Source organism: Podarcis liolepis (genome assembly GCF_965112155.1).
Source record: "Podarcis liolepis genome assembly, chromosome: 6".
Classification (NCBI taxonomy): Eukaryota; Metazoa; Chordata; class Lepidosauria; order Squamata; family Lacertidae; genus Podarcis; species Podarcis liolepis.
In genome coordinates this window covers 96,770,378-96,793,236 of record NC_139559.1, presented here as the reverse complement: position 1 = coordinate 96,793,236, position 22,859 = coordinate 96,770,378, and the positions used below count along the sequence as shown (strand labels likewise).

At 43.5% G+C, this 22,859-nt stretch overlaps 2 protein-coding genes and 1 long non-coding RNA gene across 5 annotated transcripts in view; 1 reads left to right on the top strand and 2 right to left on the bottom strand.

The window, feature by feature from the left end:
• RABGAP1L (RAB GTPase activating protein 1 like) overlaps positions 1–4,068 on the bottom strand; it is a 151,877-nt gene extending 147,809 nt beyond the window's left edge. For all 3 annotated transcript variants that reach the window (XM_083507093.1, XM_083507094.1, XM_083507095.1), the window contains exon 1: positions 3,733–4,068. The gene's annotated coding sequence lies outside the window, so the exon portion shown is untranslated. The remainder of the gene's footprint in view (positions 1–3,732) is intronic.
• Positions 1–22,859, bottom strand: part of DARS2 (aspartyl-tRNA synthetase 2, mitochondrial) — a 1,012,941-nt gene that overhangs the window by 833,437 nt on the left and 156,645 nt on the right. The window lies entirely within an intron of this gene.
• Positions 6,517–22,829, top strand: LOC310708670. Its single transcript, XR_014527143.1, has 4 exons — positions 6,517–6,664; positions 12,399–12,580; positions 19,928–20,054; positions 22,153–22,829. It is a non-coding gene; the product is annotated as an uncharacterized lncRNA (long non-coding RNA).

Sequence of the window (22,859 nt, the reverse complement as noted above, 5' to 3'; positions counted from 1 at the left end):
GATACCCATCTTGAAGGATGAGGTGGAGAACTCTTGCACAAGCTGAAAAAAACTCTACAAGCCATTAGTGCACCAGTGTAAACTCTTGTGATTTTTCTTCCTTGCTCATGGCAGGGGCGCCAGCATACAATTTTTGGTTGATGCCAGCATCCTACCCACTTCAACCAGCAAGCCCCTGTCAGCTTCTTCCTCAGAAAAGCTTGGCGTTGAATGAGTGTGCCAGATTGCATATTTATTCTGCAAAATATAACTTGGATTCTACTTGACACAGAATTTGTACTGTTGAGGCCGACAAAAATTAAGTTTAAGTAATCATCATAGATCATATAAACCCCTGGAGCATTATGCTATATGTACTCAGTTTAGGCAGGTATGTTTTGGGGTACTGAATTTTAATATATGGTGCAGAAATGATATCATACTCCTACAAGAAGAAACAATGGAAATGAACATTGGAAAGATAGTCATATCTATTTAATTTACCTTTTCAAATGCATGTAAATGTGAACATTTAGAGACAATTATAATGGTAAAATCAAATTTTGTGTCAATGTCAAATTTTACATGGGATACTTCTTAGGGTTCTTTTTTATAAAGCTTTTTAAACTTCTGCCATGCTAATAATCTCATCAACTAGGAAATGCTTGTCCCCAATACGAAGATCAGGTGCATAGCATGTCTCCTGACAAAGAACATTCTCCTCCTCCCCCCCCCCAAAAAAAAAATCAAATTAGTACTTCTTTCATTCTACCCACTGAAACTAATCTGCACCTGTGAGTTCTACTTTGAGAAGGGGGCGGGCAACTATCAGGAAACACACTAAAGAGTTAGATACTAGTTAAGAAGTGGAACATTCAGACAAGAGGATTCATGCAAATCTTTTAACAGCACCCAAGAATCATGAGGAAAATAGAGAGAGTGAAGGAATCACTATTACATCAAAAAGGTTCTTCAGGCTGGAGTGGGGGAAGGGATGGTAAGTTGGAATGTGAGGACCCTTTGTAATTGTGTTTATACACTGAAAATCAATACAACTTCTGATTTTTTAAAAAAGGGGTTAATCAGAGAAACTGCTGCTAAAGATGAGAAAGATAACAACACACCAATAACATGGCACTATCACAGTGCATACTGATGTCACACTATATTAGAACTGCTGCCCTAGCAGTTCGAAAGCACACTAGTGCAAGTAGATAAGCAGGTACTTTTGCAGCAGGAAGCTAAACAGCATTTCTGTGTGCTCTGGTTTCCGACAGTGTTCCACTGCACCAGAAGCGGTTTAGTCCTACTGACCACATGACACGGAAAGCTGTCTGTGGACAAACGCCAGCTCCCTTGGCCTGAAAGCGAGATGAGTGCTGCAACCCCACAGTTGCCTTTGGCTGGAATTAACTGTCCAGGGGTCATTCTTTACCTTATATTAGTTACAGTATCACATTCTTCACTAATAACCATTTGATCTCCCTACAGGACAGCTGCATATTCCTACATTGCAGGGGGTTGGACTAGATGATCCTTGGGGTCCCTTCCAGCTCTATGATTCCATAAAACCAATTCCTGAGTATTATGAATTACAAAGCTTGCTGCAGATTTTAATTTTTATATAATTTGCACATGCAATTAATTTTGCATGCCAAGTTAGATTCAGCTTATTTATTCATGCCCAATCCAAATAACTTAATTAATGCTACATTATAAAACATGTCTGAGTGGTTTAAAACGCCAACCCTTTCCAAAAGCCTGAGAAAAGAGGTGTGTCTTCTGCTGCCAATGAAAAGTCAACAATATGAGGACTCAGTGCACCCCAGGAGAGGTTGTTGATTTTGTGGGCTCACAATGAAGAGCAACTCTACTTGATATTTTGGAAATATGTTATAGTTAAATATGAGTCTATGCAGTAATTAAAATATGTACAATAGATGGGAAATGAAGAAGGGGAACAAATTAATGATAAATGTTAAAATATTTTAAGTACTGAAATGGAATTAGGAAATGCATGTTACACTGAGCAGAGAGTAAGGGAGGGGAGAAAAACATCATGAATGCAGGGTGGGAAGTCAACTTCTAAATTTGTATTTAATATGAATTAATTTGATGTTAATGTGTTAATTTTTTTGAAAAGCAATAAAAATTAATTGCCTGTGAGAGGTTGTTGAAGCAAGGAGCCACCACATGTGTCAGCTTTGTTACAAGACTTGTTTGTCACACTTCCAAATGTTATCTTGAAGCATTTCCCACGTATTCCCATAAGAGCTATAGGTAGTGGACAAAGTGGACCTATAGGTCACCCTCATTATAACATACTCAGGCTTGCAGTACAATATTTTAAGCATGTTTGCCTCTTCCAATTTCAACATAACTTCTCCCTAATAGAATTCCAGGCTTAATAATTTCAGGAGCCTACTGAAGCTACTAAGAATAAACAAAATGTTCCCGCAAAATCAAATACTTTTTTCAGGCTCTCATACGCATACTTTTCATAAGGTATGTGACAGTAAGAAACTTTGTCAAGAGGGCTGGAAATGCATCTTTTAAAAAAAACAGAATTTAGCTTCACTTCACAAAAGAATTCCACAGCTTGTCAATAACTTAAATTCTCTGCACAAAATTCCTTTTGGATGTGAATAAACAAAAACTAAATTCTAACAACGATTTTCTTCTGATTCTCTACCCAATTTAGTTGTACTGTAATTCACAAGTACTTCTAGCTTCCGCTGAAAGCAGCCAGTTTATGGCCAGTAAAGCCCCTCGGAAAGCTGAAGTGTGACAAACACTTTGCAGTCTTCATCAGTTTCAGTGCCAGAGAGAAACGAGCAGAAAACTTGACAAGCCCTGCGCATTTGCTCTCCCCATTCATCTTTGGACCTGAAGTTTTCCACAGCGCTAATTCGGTGAGATCTATCCAGATGTTTGTTAGGAGAGCTTTCCGTTAAACCGCAAGCCATTATGCTTCGCCTCTGCCAGGGTGAAAATTCATCTACCATCGATCCTTGCCTAACAAGAACCTGCTATACCAAACACCCGCAGCTTCCTAAAAGGAAAGGAAAATGCTGATCGACAGCGACAACCTCCTCCTCCTCCCACCGCGCAGAGCAGCCCCTCCGAGCTCATCCGGAGCAGCCAGCAACTTTATCTCAACAGCATCGCCCCTCGCCGCAAAGTCTCGCCGCTTTCGGAAAGCGGGCGCATCCAAGGGCTGCTGCCAAGCAGAGGCACCGCAGCGGGCGGCGGCATCGCCGGCTCCCCGGCTCCCGTCCAAAGCAGCCCTGCAGCCAAGAAGGCACCCGAGGCCGGGTCTCCTCGCTGCGTCTGTTTACTGAATTTCTAGCCCGCCCTTCACCCGAGCTCCACACGCCCGGGTCGGGATGGAGGCAGAGCCGGGAGCTCTTTTCCGCGGCATCCCGGGCACCGGCAAGAACTTGGCGGCGGCGGCGGCTGGAACCCCGAGAGGATTCTTTTGGGGGAGGGAAGGAGAGCCCCGAAATTATTCACCCCCGTCGGAAGTTTGTTCTTGTTGCTGCCCCTCCTCCTCCCGTCCCAGAAAGCGGCCCTCCCCTCCGCGGAGCCGGTTTCCCGGCGGGGGTGGGCGAGCCTCTGAGGGAAGCAAGGGGGACCCCTCCCCAAAGAGCCCCAACAACTCCCGAGTCAACTCCCTGGGGCTACACGCGGCGGCGGCCCTGAGGGACAGCGCCCCCGGAGGAGGAGGAGGAGCAGCCCCGGCCCGCGTCTTACCGGCGGCCTCCGGCTCCCTCAGGGTGGCGGTTGGCGATGGTGGGAGCAGCGGCAGCGGAGCCCCCGCCTCCCCCCTCGGGCCGCTTCCCTCTCCGCCGAAGGGACGGTGACGTTGGCGGTTCTGTTTTGCCAGGCGGGAGGGGGAGGAGATGGAGCGGCGGCGAGGCGGGGCAAGTGCGCAGGCGCGCGCCCAGGCACCAGCCCCGCCCCGCCCGCGAAAAGGGCGCGACCGACGGGCCCCGAACGGGGGGGGGGGCGCTGGGACAGGGAAGGCAGACTCGTCCGCCCCCCTCTGCTCCTTCTATGGGCTCTCCCCCCCAGGCCCCGCCCGCGCTGCGAATGAGGGGCTCCGGCCCTCGGAGCCTTTCGCGGGCCGGAGCCCAGCGTCCCGTCAGCGCGGCCAGTTAAGCTGAGCCACCAGAATGTGGCCTCTGGATCTCACCTGGAAAGGCCGCCTCAGAGTGGCCAGTTCCCCCCTCCCCAGGAATTTTTAATCTATTTTTAAAAAGAAAAAGCCCCGGTTGGATAACGTTTGTAATGTGTGAAGTGCAGGTGTTTGTGCCGCCCCCTTTTTATTTAAACCAAACCAGCTTTACTATTATTTCATTTGTACAACCACCCTTCATCCATAGATCTCAGGGCGGTTCACAGCATGAAAACAGAAGATTAAAACAAAACACGTGATATATAACATGAACAATAACGCCTTGCACCCCAAAAGCACATTGAAAATAGCAGAGGATGTTTTCCTGGTGACAGACCACAATCCTTTTTTTTTTAAATAAAATATTTATTAAAGGTTTTAAACAATACAACACCAAGCACATAAAACACCATCACCAAAGTAAAAAGAAAGATACACACAAGACAAAAGAAATACACCGTGGTTAAGTTTCAAAAACCAAATTTCCATAACCTTCTTTTTAGACTTCCTCACATCTCCCTTTCCTGCGTTCCCATTTATAAAGTTATATTCAGCAGTGCTTCACCTCTCAATTCTTATTTTTGTACCTTTCAGATATTATGTCTCCAGTTTTAAACTTTGTTGTCAAATATTTAAATATTTAAGTTTGACATAATATTGATCAAATTTCATCCTTGTTCTTATGGTTCAATTATTTTCATACTTCTTTCCACTACGTTACTAATGCCAAATTATTTTCTATCCTGCATCATTTTAACATTCATACAATTTACAATACTTTTGCAAATAATTTTTTCCAGTCCTCTTCCACTGTCGACAGACCACAATCCTGGGCCCGCCCGATACATTTTGGTGCCTGACAACCACAAAATGGCACCACAACTCCACCTGCCAGGGAAGAAAAGGGGAGTGAAGATCTACAAGGTAAACGAGGGCACCTCCTTGTCACCAAGGCCACTTTTCAAACATGACATTTTCCTGGTGGTTGGGGGACATGCAAACCACTGTGTACCTTGAGAGGTGAAGATGAGACAAGGCAAAAGGCAAAGACTTCCCAATAGCTACAACACCCAGCAAAATAGAGCCCTGCATGGTCTTCCAAGAAAACTGAACAGCCTGATTAATTAACATGGTATGATTTTCCTGCACCAGTGTGGACAACAGCCTAAGGAAATCATCTTGGATGAAGCAACAGCCAAGTGTACTAGCTTCTTTCTAAATCCTATTGCAAATCACTTTCCACAGAGATTTGTTTTGTGTAGGAAAAACTTAGTGCATGACACAACCCCTTTGCCTTCAGCAAACACAATGTTCTCACTAAACATTTCCTAATAACCTATAGCCTATTTCACATATATATATTTAACAATAATTATATCCAGCCATATACAGCACTCAAGGCAGATTGTTAAACCAATCATATTAATATTTAACAACAAAAAAGCAAACAATAAACAACCAAGATAGCACATAACTTGGCTGGTGAAGCATTCCTGCCAGTGGGACCTTCTGCTGGCATTCCAGGGGGCTTCTGCTGGTGTAGAAGCACCCAGCCCCCTTAGCAGGGTTACGCTTCCTCTATGCAAATGCTCCTCCGCCAGCAAATCTTGTGAGTTTAAGATTTCTCTCTCTCTCTTTCTCTCTCCTGGTATGCTTGTAAGTACTTCCCTTGTTTGGCTGCATTTATTCTCGGAACTGTGAGTATAATCTGACATGACAGTAATTTTGTTTCTTTTGCTGTGTTATGGCAAATCAATAAAAAAAATGAATTGGTAGTCATAAGCTATGAATTATTGGAACAGAATCAGAGTTTAGGATTTTTCCCCCACTAAATAGAATAAATTAATTATTATTTTTTACTTAAGCTCCAGTCTCCACTACACCGGATTCAAAATATTAGCGTAAGAAATTACAATTCAATGATATCATTTGTAATTATTTCATATACATATTTTAATTGTATATCAATTATAGATTAACATTACTTTTCTCCACACACTGCCCAGTACCACTTCACTGGTGCCCTTTAAAAGACCCACCAGTCATTCATTAGACTGGCAGTTGGAGATGCCACAACATTTTGGAAAATGTTTAAATAGCCAAGACTTCAGTTCCTCAGGAAGGAAATATATTGGGACAGGCTCTTTGACTATAAGACATTGATCCTGTAAAAGCTGCCTCTTAAATTACATGAGAATTCTGTGAATTTAAGCAGGTTCTTAAAAGACTGACAACCTTCATCACAATCGCTGACCCAAAGAGACCAATATTTTAAATACATGGGGATGGGGGGAAATAGTTTGCCTCACTACTTACTGCTCACTTTAAACAGGTTTTTCTTATATTGCTTCATCCAGATTAAGCAGAATTTGTTCCTGTAAAACAAGCTGTTGAGAGGACATGGTTTCTTTCTACTCCCACCATGCAGCTTAAGACAACAGGATGCCATCGCCCAAATCAGAATCACTTATGAGTGACAGGCAACCTCAGAAACTGCTATTTATCAGAGTAAGCTGATTTGCCATGGCTGCTAGGAGCAGATAGAAGATAAAGGCTTTGAATGGGGTGTTAGGGGAGAGGCTAGTACCTCTGCTGGGGGTCATGCTTCTGAGGTCCCCACCCTGCACTCAGCTCTCACCTGTGGCTCCTAGAAGCTGTCAGCATACGACAGCAGCCACACCCTGGGAATGGCTTTGACTGGCTGGCTAAACTAGGCGAGGGGGGCTGATAAGTTTCAAACCCTTGGTGAGTTAGGGACAGTATGCAAAGACTGGCTCCAGTGGATTGAGCAGACAAGACCAAGTGGTCCAACAGTCAAGAATGTGGTTTCTGCATATGCTGCAGAGGGAAGTGAGGGGTACATAGGGCTCACCAACCTGGGTAAGTAGCCCATCTAAGAGAATGAGAACACTAATCCAAAATCTCCACTGCCTTGCAGGACATCTTTGGGAGAGGAAAGGGCTCAGGAGTAACCCTACACAAATCCAGACTGGAGTCCTTAAGATGGTTGGATGGTGCCTTGTATGCCTCCTTTTGGCAACTCCTGCAGTTAAGCCGGTGCCCAAGTATTGCTCTGCTTTCCTTTGGACCACATCAGCGAGGCCAAGAGCGGGGGTCTTGTTTGGGCAGCCCAGGACCCCCATACACATTGCCCAGGCTTGCATCCCGGGCAGATCGCTTCATAGTGGTTTGACTTTATCCCAAGAGAGAGATGCATGACAGCAACAACAAAGGACAGCAACAACAAAGAACACACCAGCATGTTCATGAGCTAGTGGGTGCACATAACTGATTTTTCTGTGTTTTTCTGCACATTAATCCACACATTAGCACTTTTAGATGAACTCTGCATCAATGTTTTCTGTTCACACTAGCAGGCACTGCTTGATGGGATGTATTCACATTGTGTGTTGTCCCCTCCCCTCAGTTACTACCTTTCCACCCCCCAAAAAAATTCAGAAACTTGAGATCCATTGTGAGCATGCACACAGGTATTTGTTTAGTTGTGCCTGTGGACAATTTTTTATTTTTGCAATACAAGTATTCCCACAGACCAGATTTGCACAAAACAGTGGGCAAAAAATTGATGGGGTGGGGGGGGGGTGAGATGCCTGCCTTATCAGTAGCCACCCTCTCTGAGTTCCATAAACCTGAGCTCCACTGTGGGCACATGCTTAGGTATGTCTTGACATGTACGCAGCTAATTTTCATGTGTGCGTCATGCCAGCCCCACCAGCAGCCCACTAAGAAGTGCCTCACACAGGGAGTGTGCTGGAATTGCTCCCAGCAAAATATCACCACACAGTTGAAAAACACATGCACACTTTGATACAATGCAGTTCCGTACACCTGTAATTGGGTGACATGCAATTATATATATTTTTCCCCTGACCACATTAGCCATGGATTGGGGAAAACTGAATTAAATGAGCAAAGTTATCATGAAAAAAACAGCCTGTGCATGTGACCCTTAAAGGGTTAAATATTACAACTTTGTATTATGGACTAGAGTTAGACACCACCCTTTGGACTTTCATTTGCTCACCATTTTCAGTTGTGATTTCTTCCAAGCCAGTGATAAGGAAACATATTTGCTTGCCTGCAGTAGGAAGTAAGAGTTTGCTTATTTTGCAGTTATTATGATGAGTATAGCAGGATTGGATGTTTATTGCCAAAGGGTGATTTGAAGGGATAATTTAAAGTAATATGAAAAAACGTATATATCCTTTACTCTCATAGTGACTATTTCCCCTCTTTTTTTAGTACTTTATGGCAAAGGATGACACAGCCCTAGAAGAACAGAAACAATGCAGTGCCCACTTACAATTACCTGGCTGGCCAGGCCCCCCAGGCTACAACTCAGAGCTACCGTATTTTTTGCACCATAACACTCACTTTTTTCCTCCTAGAAAGTAAGGGGAAATGTCTGTGAGTGTTATGGAGGAAATGCCTACGGGTGGCATGCCTACGGATTTTCCTCCTCTAAAAACTACGTGCGTGTTATGGTCGGGTGCGTGTTATAGAGCAAAAAATACGGTAATTTATGAGGTTCCCAAAGTGTGCAGGCTCAGTAGCAGGCCCTTTTTCGTGGATTTCATGGTTTCTGGACAGAAAATCCAGCCCCAGCAACCAGGGGGGAAATCCAACTGTTTTCCACAATTAGTTTCCAATCACTTAGTTAGTCCTTTATATAGCAACTAGTTAACTGATTTTCCATTGACTGTCCAACCAGAAGGAAAATCCTAAAGGTCAGGAACAAATCTAAAAGAACTAACAAAATTAAAAGCCTCAAACGGGCTAAAAAAATAATATTCTGTTCAACGTACATCATGGGCTAGGTTAAGTTAACACACTCTTTGCATGGGAGAGTGTGAATAAAGGTTACTGTCCTTCCCTTCTTCTGGCCTGGCCTGGCCCTAGGGAGTGGAGGGTGGGAACTGGTTGGCACCATGTACCTCCCCCACTCCAGAAAAATACCCAGCCTAGGAATGTGGCTGCTCTATCTAATAAGCAAAGCTGTCTACATGGTTGCACGGCTTTCAGCCCTTCACTTAGAACCCCCCAGATCCAGCAATATTGCATTTTATTTTACTGTAGATATAAATTTACTTTGCACCCTGCAGTATTACAGAAGCTGAAAAGGGGTTCGGTTGCCTGCCCTTTAAGTATCAGAGTACTGTACTGTATTTATAATATAACCTGATGGATCTGAAATGAAATTTATGGGTAGTTTTGTTTTGGTTTTTTAAACTGGACCTTAAATTGTGATCCTGACAATTTAATTTTAGTATCCCATAACCTAAAAATACCACAGACTTACCATTTCCCCAACTGTAATTATTTTGGACAAGTAATCAACATAATCCCAAAATTAAAATTGATTTTAAATTTGTATTTGTCCCATCAATGCAAAGTAAGCATTTTTATGTAAATTAGAGGTGGGGTGCACACTAATCCCAATTTGATGAAACCTGATTTGAGGTTACACCTGTGTAAAATAATTGGGCTAAATATTATGCACAGGAAGGCAAATGCTACAAACTAAAAACAATTTCAGACTTATTTACTAGAGGCCACCTCGGAAGTGCTCCTACAGTTACTTGTATGATTTTAAATTGCATTTTTTATTTTTATTTTTTTAAAAAAGATAATATTAAATTTCCAACAAATTAAACACAACACTACAAAAAAAACTAAAAAAGAAAAAACATACAATACAATACAATACAATACAATACATAATATATATTTAAAAAACATAATAAAAGAAGCAAACAAGACAAAACAAAACAAAAACCATTTAAAATTTCAATTTCAACATCTTATCTTTCTTTCCCTTATTTCCTCGACCTCCTCACACCTCCCTTTTTGTATTCCAGTTCTGTTAATTGTTTCAGCAATTCCTTTCCATCTTCCTCTGTTTTCTATCCTATAATTGTCATAACACATTCTAACCATATTTTTCCCTTTAAAGCTCAATTAATCTATTTATGCTTAATTCCAATTCCTATCCATCTTCCCCTGTTTTCTATCCTATAATTTTCTTAACACATTTTAACCTTATTTTCCTTTAATACTCTATTAATCTATTGATACTTCCTTATAACATTTCTACTGAAGCCATATAACTTCATTCCAACGTTCTTCTAACATTCATTAATTTTACAATATTTCTGTAAATAATTTTTAAACTTTTCCCAGTTTTCTTCCACTGACTCTTCTCCCTGGTCTCGGATCTTGCCAGTCTTTTCCGCCAATACTATCTAGTCCATCAACTTCATCTGCCATTATCCAACACTTCTGTGCTTCCAGGAGACAACCATTCTCTCAGCCAGCAAAGAGCAGATGATTCACAACAAAGTTTAGGGGTCTGGCAGGGCAGGTCCACCTCCTTCTTTAGCATCCGTCAATATCTTAAGTTTTACTCGAGGCTTCCTGCCCTGCCAAACAACTCCAAAAACATCCCTCTGCCACCTCCTGATACAATCTATCCCATCCAAAACTTGCAGTATTTGAAACAAAAGGCAACATCCCCGGCATCACAGCAACCCTCATCCCCACCACAACGACTCGGCCCAACAATAGCAACTTCAGATTTGTCCATATTTCCCAATCCCCCTTCTCTTCAATCCAACGTCCTTCACAGTTACCCTTAAATAAATTCACATTTTTGGCGGTCATACTGGCCCCCAAAAGCCTCTCTTTCTCAACCGATGTTAGTCCAGTCTCCTCCTGAAGCTCTGTCAGGCTTTCATTTCCCAATTCAGGTAGGGCTCTGGTCCTCAAATTCTTCTGTTTTCCTTTAAGTTCCATCATAACAGATGTCACATCGAATTGCCTTTGAATGGATGGGGCTCTTTCACACTCCAGTTGTATTGTTTTACATTCAGCAGCAAGGGTTTTCTCCCTGACTTCATCCGCAGTTTGCCGTGTCGACGTAAATTCCTGTATCGATCTCTGAATGGTTTCTGTGTTGGTGTTCACCTTTTGTCCCAGATTGTCTATTTTCCTGTGAAGCTGTTCCAACGAATCATTTATTTTCACTAATGCGACCACTAAGGCCTCTTCTGTCGACATTTCACCTGTTTTTCTCCTTTCCATTTACCATAACACTTGAGAAATTCAAGGTCAATCTTCTCAGAGTCTCAAAGTTCTTATCTTGCAGCTGGAAGTCCCCCTAGCCCAGCTCTTATAAAGTTACCAATTTAAAAGATTTCCACTAGAGGGAAACAATGTCCCCTTTAAACACAACTCATACAATCCAAAATTAATTTCAGATTTCAGTTACTTTTTACTCCTTTTTAGAAGCAGCCGGAGACAATAGAAACAATGTATTTCTCTTCCTTTGTTAGCTGTCAAGAAACGTTCTAAGTGCTGTCAATGAACATTCCAAAACGTCAGTCCAACTGGCAGCCCATTTCCAGGGTCAGAGCAGCTTTATTTTAACTCCCTTCACTCTCTCCTGCAGGCATACTCAGTCCACAACTTCCCTCCCTCTTCTCCTGCCTCCAAGGGGGGTTTTGTGCTCTTTACCGATGGAAATTTAGGCTTTTGCAAAAGGCTTTCCAAGACTTCAGCCTACAGCCTCCTTGCCTCAGTTTGTTTACAAGTAGGGAAGGCGGACTTCCTGTTTTGAACCTCCCTGTTTCGATGCCAAATTAAACTTTTAAAATCTGATTCTCCCGTCTCAGCTCTACTCGCGGGTAATTACTTTGGAGTCAAATTGTCCACAGGAAAAAGTCACTGCTCTCTGGCAACAGCTATGCGGCTTCGCTCCGTGGAAGAAGCAGACAATTCGAAGCACCGCGCCGCTCACCCCACGTCGCTCCGGATCCCCAAAACCGGGTTTCCCCGTGAGTAGGGGAGGCGCAAAAGGTGCCCGCCGAATCCCACATTCACAGGCTTCCCCGCCTGTGATTTATACGGGTCTCTGCCTTCGCCGTGGTGGTCAGACCCAAATTTCCACGGAGCAGATTCCTCCCGGTCAGAGGAAATCCGCCATTGCCGGAGGCACCAACCCGGAAGTCCTAAATTGCAATTTTTTTAAAATGTAGCAGCTCTGCACGAACTCTTGGACTATTTGCAAGCTTTAAACTTTGTCATAAGACAAACCTACCTAAAATGTGCATTCTTTACAATATATTTACATGGTTACATTTTTGTTATTTTTTAAACCATTCTGTGGATATTCAAACAAAATATATTGCTCAAAATAAACATTTCAATTTTGCTTCCCATACAGAGGAAAGAATAGAATCACAGAATGGCAGAGTTGGAAGGGATCATGAGGGTCATCTAGTTCAACCTCCTGCAATGCAATAATTTCAACAAGATCATACACGACACCTATGCTTAAAAACCTGCAAGAGGTCTACCACCTCTTGTGGCATCCTGTTCCACTGTCAAACTAAAATTTTACTATTTGTAAGTACATAGTGTTTGATCCCCCCACACACACACACACTCAAACCGTAGTGGCATTACATAAAAGTGGTGATGTTGCTTTAAAAATAGTTTATATGTGTGAAATTTTGACCCACCAGTCTCACAGAGACAACATTTGGAGCATAAGAGGAGTCCTGCTGGATCAGACCAAAGGCCTGCCTAGTCCAGCATCCTGTTCTCACTGTGGCCAACCAAATGCCCATGGGAGGCTTGCAAACAGGACTTGAGTGATTTTCAGCAGTTGGTATCCAGGGTCACGCTGCCTCTGACAGCAGGATACAAAACAGCTCTCATGGCTAGTACTCAGTTACAGAATTTTTTCTTCATGGATTTGTCCAATCCTCTTTTAAAGCCATCCAGATTGATGGCCATCACTACATCTTGTGGGCATGGACTTGGCAGTTTAGCTATGCACTGTGTGCTGTGTTCAAGCTCCTGTCTCAAGGGATATTAAGAGAAACGTAACTCACTGATTTCCTTCCTCTGTTGGGGTGTGAATATTATTAGTCAGCTTGTGTGAAATATATATTGGCTCTTTAGGTGGTGTGAGAGCTGTTTCTAACCAGGAAGTAGTACCTCAGGTTAAGAACTTTGCCCCAGAAGAAGAACAGAAATGCAGCGGCAGCGGGAGGCTCCATTAGCTAAAGTGGTACCTCAGGTTAAGAACAGTTTCAGGTTAAGAACAGACCTCCGGAACGAATTAACTTAATAACCAGAGGTACCACTGTATAAGCACCAGATTCACATGGTGTGTGTCCTCATAACAGGCAAAAGTCAGGTGGGGGAAAGCCATGCAATTGAGCCTGCCCACATAATTCTGGCATTGAGACATACTCTACCTGTTGGAGTTCACACAGTTCAAGTAGGTGGAATCATACAGGGGGAAGGGATCTTGGAGGTCATCTGGTCTATCCCCTTGCTCAATGCTGTATGCAGTTACAGCATCCCTGACACACGGCTTCCTGGCCTCAGCTCAGAATACCTCACCAAGTCCCAAGGCAGCCTACGCCATTGTCAAACAGCTTTTGATCATTAGGAGTTCACTCCTAGTGTTATCTATGCAGTTAAAGTACTTATATTCTACCCCCAAATCACTGTAACTGAGAACAATGATAAAGAGGATTCTCGTAAATTATGGGGAAAGGAGGGAGATGTGTAGCATCGTGTTTGAAAGAATTCTAACTGAGTTAAGTGGGGTTTACCTCTGAATTATTACACAAGATTACTGACTTACTCTGAGCTAGGCTATGAAAAGCTGGAGTCAAGGGACTTGTTAAAGTCATGGAGCTTTGAGGAAATTCCTGCCTGAGGAGATTCCTGAGGAGATTTGAGGATTTTCTTCCTTTAAAAAAATCTGCTTATTTTAATTTTTCAGCTATAACAATGAAAAACAGAACTCCTTCCATCTTCAATAGTACACTGAGTTGGAGACAATTATAGCGCTGACTATACTAGAAAAGGTTAAATTTGGCAGTCACACTGTTTAAATAAAAGTCTCTTTCCATAGATTTCAGTGGGACGCAGGTAGTCTGTATCCTTGTTCTTTTTGGAATGCATGAGAAATAAAACTGAACCATGTGGAAGCAACTGTGTCAGTCAGTTTACTACCCCTTTGTATCCATATCTGTAGTATTTTGTGACTTTTTTGTTACTATTAAAATTTTATTTCCTCATTGATTTTAAAACAGTAACAACAGAACATTTATTCTAGAAGCCAGTCCTTAACATGCTTGCTCCGGCTTCTGCTGGAGATGGAGAACGGTAGCAGAATGAACAATTCCTCATTAAACAAGAGAGCTCAATACAGCTCTGCTTTACCGACAACAATCTAGGTCACTTCCAAATTGCTAGCACCACACCTAACCCTGATTGCAGGGCACATGGATATGGGTCAGGTGAGAGGCATGGAGCTGAACCTACAGGTCTGGTCTGGCACACAAACACAAGATGTTCAAAATGGCAGTAACATTTAATGCTCTAATGCTAATGATGGGCAACTGTAGGGTTTCACCAGAAGGTTTATAAGAAACAGTGATGCACAAAGGTTTAAGGTGGAAAGCTGTGCTTCTCTGCCATGGCTGTTTATGTACAGTGAGTTCAGGTCATATGCACACAACACCACCAGCACATATACACCAACATGTTGGTAAGAGTTATGAGAAAACAGATGAGCTTTTTCTGAGCTACCACTCAGTGGATTTGTAACTGGCTGACTGACCGAACCCAAAGGGTGCTCATCAATGGTTCCTCTTCATCCTGGAGAAGAGTGACTAGTGGGGTGCCACAGGGTTCTGTCTTGGGCCCAGTCTTATTCAACATATTTATCAACGACTTGGATGATGGACTCAAGGGCATCCTGATCAAATTTGCAGATGACACCAAACTGGGAGGGGTGGCTAACACCCCAGAGGACAGGATCACACTTCAAAACGACCTTGACAGATTAGAAAACTGGGCCAAAACAAACAAGATGAATTTTAACAGGGAGAAATGTAAAGTATTGCACTTGGGCAAAAAAAATGAGAGGCACAAATACAAGATGGGTGACACCTGGCTTGAGAGCAGTACATGTGAAAAGGATCTAGGAGTCTTGGTTGACCACAAACTTGACATGAGCCAACAGTGTGACGCGGCAGCTAAAAAAGCCAATGCAATTCTGGGCCTCATCAATAGGAGTATAGCATCTAGATCAAGGGAAGTAATAGTGCCACTGTATTCTGCTCTGGTCAGACCTCACCTGGAGTACTGTGTCCAGTTCTGGGCACCACAATTCAAGAAGGACACTGACAAACTGGAACGTGTCCAGAGGAGGGCAACCAAAATGGTCAAAGGCCTGGAAACGATGCCTTATGAGGAACGGCTGAGGGAGCTGGGCATGTTTAGCCTGGAGAAGAGGAGGTTAAGGGGTGATATGATAGCCATGTTCAAATATATAAAAGGATGTCACATAGAGGAGGGAGAAAGGTTGTTTTCTGCTGCTCCAGAGAAGCGGACACGGAGCAATGGATCCAAACTACAAGAAAGAAGATTCCACCTAAACATTAGGAAGAACTTCCTGACAGTAAGAGCTGTTTGACAGTGGAATTTGCTGCCAAGGAGTGTGGTGGAGTCTCCTTTTTTGGAGGTCTTTAAGCAGAGGCTTGACAACCATATGTCAGGAGTGCTCTGATGGTGTTTCCTGCTTGGCAGGGGGTTGGACTCGATGGCCCTTGTGGTCTATTCCAACTCTATGATTCTATGATTCTATGATTCTATGAACACTCACCAATAAAGCTTGCTAATACCAAGTTGATTCTGAAAGCTCAAGCTTATTGACAGGAATAAGCCAGCAGTAGATCACATGAAGTAAGTGGACTTATTGCTTTATTAGAAAGAACAGGATCTACACAGGAGTGTCAGACCTAATGAGCACAGCAACTCTTCTTTGGTAAGTCTTGCCCCTATGAAGCAGTTGTGGCGACTGAAGGTCCCTACCTTCTCACAGCTGCCTAAGTCCCCTCCTCTCCAGGGTTTCCCCCCAAGCAATCTGACATTGTGCCTGTGATGCTAATTTCTCCTCTGCCCTCTTCATACCTTTTCTGGTTCTGGGACACTAGTGGGGAGGGAAGCTTGTTGCAGCAGGAGAGGGAGACAACTGTGACTTCACCAGCTGGACTCATCTCTGCCTCTTGGCCTCCAGCATCCCACTCTCCTGCTTCAGCTTCTGATTCGGGACATCTCTCCAATCCCCAAGCTCTGAGCCTTATTTCCTTGCTGGTTCCTCCCACCATTTCTCTGCATCCCACCAGTCCCTGACTCTTATCCATTTCTAACTATAAATACTGCAAATATGTGACAATATCATCCTTCCTAAATAAATAAATAAGATTGAAATTCTCTGTGAACTTACTTAGATATACATATGCACAGGACCAGAATGCATATTACAGAATTTTAGAATAGGATGACAACAGGAATTTGTGCAGTGCTCTGAAACTTCTGTGAACTTTCAGAAATTACAGATGGATAGCTCTGTAATTACAACAGTAGAGGGCATCAGATTGTCAGCTGAGCATCCACAATTTGCTATGAAGTGGTGGACTTTTCAGGGCAATATGACAAAGAATATTAAGTAGCTTAATTAAACATCCTGGCATGGGGCTGATAAAGACCAAAATCTGCTCTATGATATTATTACTATTACTTATTAAATTTATTAGATGTTGTAGCAGACCTACCACTTAATAAAAGGTAAAGGGACCCCTGACCATTAGGTCCAGTCATGACCAACTCTGGGGTTGCGGCGCTCATCTTGCTTTATTGGCTGAGGGAGCCAGTGTACAGCTTCCTGGTCATGTGGCCAGCATGACTAAGCCGCTTCTGGCGAACCAGAGCAGTGCACAGAAACGCCATTTACCTTCCCGCCGGAGTGGTACCTATTTATCTACTTGCACTTTGATGTGCTTTCGAACTGCTAGGTAGGCAGGAGCTGGGACCGAGCAACGGGAGCTCACCCCGTCGCGGGGATTCAAACCACCGACCTTCTGATCGGCAAGTCCTAGGCTCTGTGGTTTAACCCACAGTGCCATCCCTACCACTTAATACCACTCATTAATAAGGAGGCAGATCCACTCCCGCTAACTGCCCCCCATTAAATATAGTGCACCCACAATTTACCACAGATCATCTAGTGGGGGGACTTGTGTGAGGGAAAACTTAATGATTGGAGTCTCAAGCAGAAAATAAACAAACAATAAAAGTTTTATTAAACAAAAATTGTTTATGAAACAAAGTGGGTCAGGAAATTCATTTTTTCAGGTAGACGTTAACTTGTTTACTTTAACTAACCCAGGCTTAAACACAACACTATAGGCGCAGCTCTTCTTGAACTTTAGTTACTAAAAATCAGTTGTTGCGCTTCAGGTGGTAGATGTTCAGGTTTCTAGAACAGAGAGAAAAATGCTCAACTCAGTTTCTGTCACTGAGATATTACCGTTGAAAGTATTCAATGCTGCTTCCTTCACAGCTTCTCCTCCGTTGCCCACTCTCTTAGCCATCCCACCCCAGAGGTCTTCTAAATGAGGGTCCCCTCACCCCCTGGGACTGGGCTGGGAGTCTTCTGGACCTAGAAGAACTCTCCCCTCCTGGCTAGACGGACACCCAGGGAGGCTGTCATGCCCCCAGGATCTCCCTCTCCCGGCTCAGACTCAGCCCTCCCAGGACACTCCTGTCTGTACAGTGGTACCTCGGGTTACAGACGCTTCAGGTTACAGACTACACTAACCCAGAAATATTATATCGGGTGAGAACTTTGCTTCAGGATGAGAACAGAAATCGTGCAGCGGCGGCGCAGCAGCAGCAAGAAGCCCCATTAGCTTAAAGTGGTGCTTCAGGTTAAGAACAGTTTCAGGTTAAGAACAGACCTCCGGAATTAATTAAGTACATAACCAGAGGTACCACTGTATTCCTTTTCTAGACCGTTAACCCGGTCTAAAACTGCATATAAAATATAACATAAATCTTAGCCAAGGGGGTAGACTTACTCATTACTTTAAAGCTTAAATTAAAATAAGGGAATGAGTTATAAGGCTTTTAAAGACAAACAAGGGTTTTACTTCTGAATTCTGCACATGCTGTTTTTCTTAAAGCACAATGGTTGTATCCATTGCTGCAATTCTACTAATGCGGCAGTCTGTCACTCATGCAGTGGAACTTCCCTCCACCTCTTCCCTACGACCGGAGCTTTTTTCTGCCAGAACGTGCTGGAGCACAGTTCCAGCACCGTTTTTTGCCTTGCTTTGTCTAAGAATTCTGCTCACCCAGCAAAGGAAGTCCCCTGATCAGTGAGGTGTGCAGGATGGCAGCTGAAGCAGCCTGAGCAGGGGGAGTGGGGCAAGTGGTGAGCAGGAAGGTGCACATGCACGAGGGCAGCTGAAGTGGCCTGAGCAGGGCAGGAGAGCAGCAAGGTGCGCACAATGGTGACTGAAGCGGCCTTAGTGGGTGGGTGGAGCATCTTGTCATGTGATTTCAGTTTCAAGATGGTGGCATCAGCATCTGGGTTGGAGACTGAAGTGTGTTCTGGCACCTTTTTTTCCTAGAACAAAGCACTGCCTACAACTCCATGCACACTTACAAAATCTGCTCCGGAGGTGGAAGTTCCACAGGGCAGGTGAAACTTCCATTTGTGCGGCACTGGATGCAACCCAATGTAGAAATCATGCCCTTGTTACAACTTAAAGTTGTAGGGATGGGTTTTTAAGATTGTAATGTGGGGAATGACAGGAATCTTTGCAGGAAAAAAATTAAATCCGAAGATGTAACATTATTAAATTGTATGTTTTAATTTGTTGTGGAAGATTACATAGCACACTACTATTTCAGATATGGAATTTGCTGTTGAAATTTGAGGGCTAAATTTGGGCTGTAAAATGAGAGTAAAAAATATGATATTGAAATGTGCCTGATGATTTATTAATGTTAAATCAGCACCTTAGCAAATCCAGGACAGAATTAATAGAATGTGACCATATAGATTTGGCTTCTTAGCAATTATTTTGTTGTGCTGAACATTACACACATGCTTATCCCCATCTGGCAGTGCAAAAACAATTGTGACAATGCTTACAGCACAGTCAGGACACAGAGGAAAAAAGTGTACAGTTACATGCAATGTGGATCCTCTTTGGGATTCTACTTTCTAGGTTGCAGCCAGAAGCATTGCAGGTGAATCCAAGGAACAAGCCAGACAACATCGTTGGCCAAGGCAATGGTGATTAAAGCACAGTCAAGACCTCGCAACAGAGTTGGTGATTTGTTCTGATGTGTGGTTCCTAAGGATGGGTTTCCTCAATGGTGCCACTATACAATGCACAAAGTCCCCCTCCTCTATTGTCATAATTGACCACTACCCCAGCTATGCTAAGGAGATTGCTGGTTAGAGAGGGTTGCAATCAGTGGATTGATACGACTTGAAATATAATTAATTGACTATTGTATTTACCAGCCTATTCCCTCCCCACATTGTGGCAGCACAACTGCTAGACCAGGCATAGGCAAACTCAGTCCTCCAGATGTTTTGGGACTACAACTCCCATCATCCCTAGCTAACAGGACCAGTGGTCAGCGATGATGGGAGTTGTAGTCCCAAAACATCTGGAGGGCCGAGTTTGCCTATGCCTGTGCTAGACTTTTGATAGCCACATCTTAGGAAACAAAGCGGGGAGTGGGCTTTAAACCAGTCTTCCACATTTGTGTTTGTGAGTAGAACTTGTATCCAAATCCCAGTGAATTTTTTCTAAAGCACCCAGAACTACCATTCCCCCATACTGATTGTAAATTCCATTGTAGGCACATCCAGGATGTGTTCTGGGTCTGGGCGTGTGGACTTCCTTCATTCCGAATAGAGGCCATTGACTCACCTATGGCCATGACTCATCATTGACTCACCTACGACTACAGGACATATTGTGCAGAGGTGTGTAATTGCTTGTTCTGCTGTATGCTTGGGAGTTTTTTTGGCATGTGTGTATGTGATGAGGTGAATAAACTGTTAGTGGGTCTGTGGCTGGGGGATAGCTTTATGTTTGGAAATATCACTCATCAACACAAGTAAAAACTCAATGTTGTGCCCACTCTGAGGCAGTGATGGTGACAGTGGCAAATATTAAGTTTTCTTCACAGCACAGTGGAACCTCGGTTTTTGAGCGTCTCGGAAGCCGAACGATTCAGAACCTGAACGCCAAAAACCCGGAAGTGAATGCGCCTCCAAAGTTGAACAGCTTCCAAGGTGCATTTCTCAATTTTCTCAACAGAATTTGCCGACTGCCCATTGCGCCTTTGTTGTCGAATGTTTCAGAAGTCGAACAGTCTTCCGGAATGGATTACGTTTGATAACCGAGGTTCCACTGTATTGCCCATTGCTTTTACAAGTGGGTTGGGACATCCTGCAATCTTGTCCAATAGAAACATTCTAAAGTTATATCCCTTACTGGCTTACCAGCGAGTCACTGGGTTACCCTCTCTCATGAGTCCAACTTTTCCTTTATGGCACGTAATCTAACTAGACTCTATGTATGCAGGTTCAGAGGTAAGTACGGTACTTGCTCCCAGGGAGGGTGATTCCTCAGGCAATTACAGGTTGCACCTTCTCTGCTGTTTCTTACCTAGGCTTTTGTGTTTAACCTTTGATATTTTGTTTCCTAGGTTGCCACCCTTAGCCTGGGTGTCACCATTGCCACAAAAGGGAAGGAGTGTTAATTATTGATACTGTTGCATGCCACCCCAATCTCCAAATGGTGAAAGATTCCAGGGGCCTCACCCATTTGCCATTTATCACAGAGCCCCTTCCTTTGTTCTCCTTACAACTCACCCCAAGGCTAGCCTGGCTATTATTTTAACACTTGCTAGATCCAGGGATGAGAGGGGTCTAGCACCCAGTTTAAGATGCACACACTCCAAACTCATAACACTATCCTTTACTAGGTGATAGTTGCAAAGCAATTAGGAAAAAGCACTCCTCAATGTATTTTTTTCTGAGTTCCCTTTCTTGCTTTCCTTTCCTCTTCTGCCCTTCTTAGCCTTCTTAGTTTTATTTCCTCCCCCTGTCCCCATGTATGCCCTCTTGGCTTTCTCAGGCATTAATTTGGTCCTGCAGCAATGGCTGATCATGCCCTCAAGCCAGACAGAACAGAGGCACTGCTAGTGGGAAGTTTGCTTACCCAGGTAAAAGGTATTAATCCTGTTCTAAAGGGCTGTAATTTTCCCTAAAGAATCATGTTCATCACCTGAGGGTGGGTGTGCTCATTCATCAATTTTTGTAATGGGCAGAAATCGGCTCTGTAACCCAGAGTACCTTTCCCCAACTTAGGAAGTTTTGCGAGCTATGGCACTACCTGGTCAAAGTAGCCTTGCTTCAGCAATTCATGCTTTGGTAACCTCCTCTGTGGACAATTGCAAAGTATTATGTGCACTGTTGCTTTTTAAAATGTTCTGGAAATTTGTGTTGGTTCAGAAAGTAGCCAACAGACTGCTGAGACTGGATTGTATGAATCACACCACTCTGGTGATCAAGCAGCTCCCCTGGCTCACAGCCAACGAGGGAATATCAAACACCTTCAATTGGACCTGGAAAAGGCCCTTTGCAGTTGTGACCAGGGTGCTTCATGGACTACCTCTCTCCACATGTACCTGTCTAATTGTTGGGATCTCCTTCAAAAGCTCATCTCAAATGGCCCTGACAGGTAGGTAGAAGGGCATTTTCAGTGGTGGCTACCCAGCTGTGGAATGCTGACTCCAGAGTGGTGCCCTTTTTATTCTCTTAGGCCTGTTGATGTCTCATAGCTTTAAGATGATTTTACCTTCTGTGACTTGTCTTTTAATGCTTCATGTATACTGTACTTCCAAAGCAAGCAAACAGAGCAGGGAAGTGATTTTCAAGTTTCTATTATTCTCCTTTTGGAAACTGCAGCTAGCTGTCAAACAAAGCATATGTATGTCTCTTTTACACAAGGTACTCAAGAAGGAAATGCAACGAATCAGAGTTGCTGTTAGTTGACATTTTAATATCATTTCAGGCTGGGAAGCCATCTTTCAGACAGAAGAAATGCATGGATCCTTGTGCCATGGTTCAAGACTGGGGATGCTAGGAGCCATGGGATCTGAAATAAAGAGCAGTTGCTTTATCCTTTTGCTATGCCTGGTATAGAGTGACGCATGGGCTAGCTGGCAATGTTCATCCTAGTTATTAAAGCGCTACAAGACTCTTTGTTGTTCATGATAGTAAGTTCAGTATGGCTCTGCACCTGAATCACCACATGTAATCAATCTTTGCCACGGGAGCCTTGAGTCTTTTCCTCCAGTAACTTCTGTTATTTTTAAGCTGCCTTTCTCCTGGATCCTGCACTCGGGGCGACTTACCAGCAGGAGACACGAGTACAATAAAAAAGCGTAGCTACACACTCTGACGTGAATTGCAGTCCAAGCTCATGCATGTTGACCGGGTTTCACAAGGCCCAGGGGCAGGAAAGTATTGCAGCCTGAAAGTAAAGCACTGAAAGTTAATCTCTACGTCGAAGGGGATTTTCTAAAATAAAGAGCATTTCATAGCAACTCTTCAGCTGCAGGCCGTCGTGGCTCTTTGGATTTCGGAACAATACTTCTACCCCAACTGGTAAGCCAGGGTTTCCTCTGCTTCCCCCCTCACAGGTTATATATGTGTGTCTGTGTGTGCATATATATATATCCACACCCCCCTCTAGATCTCCACCCCCTCCCCCTATAA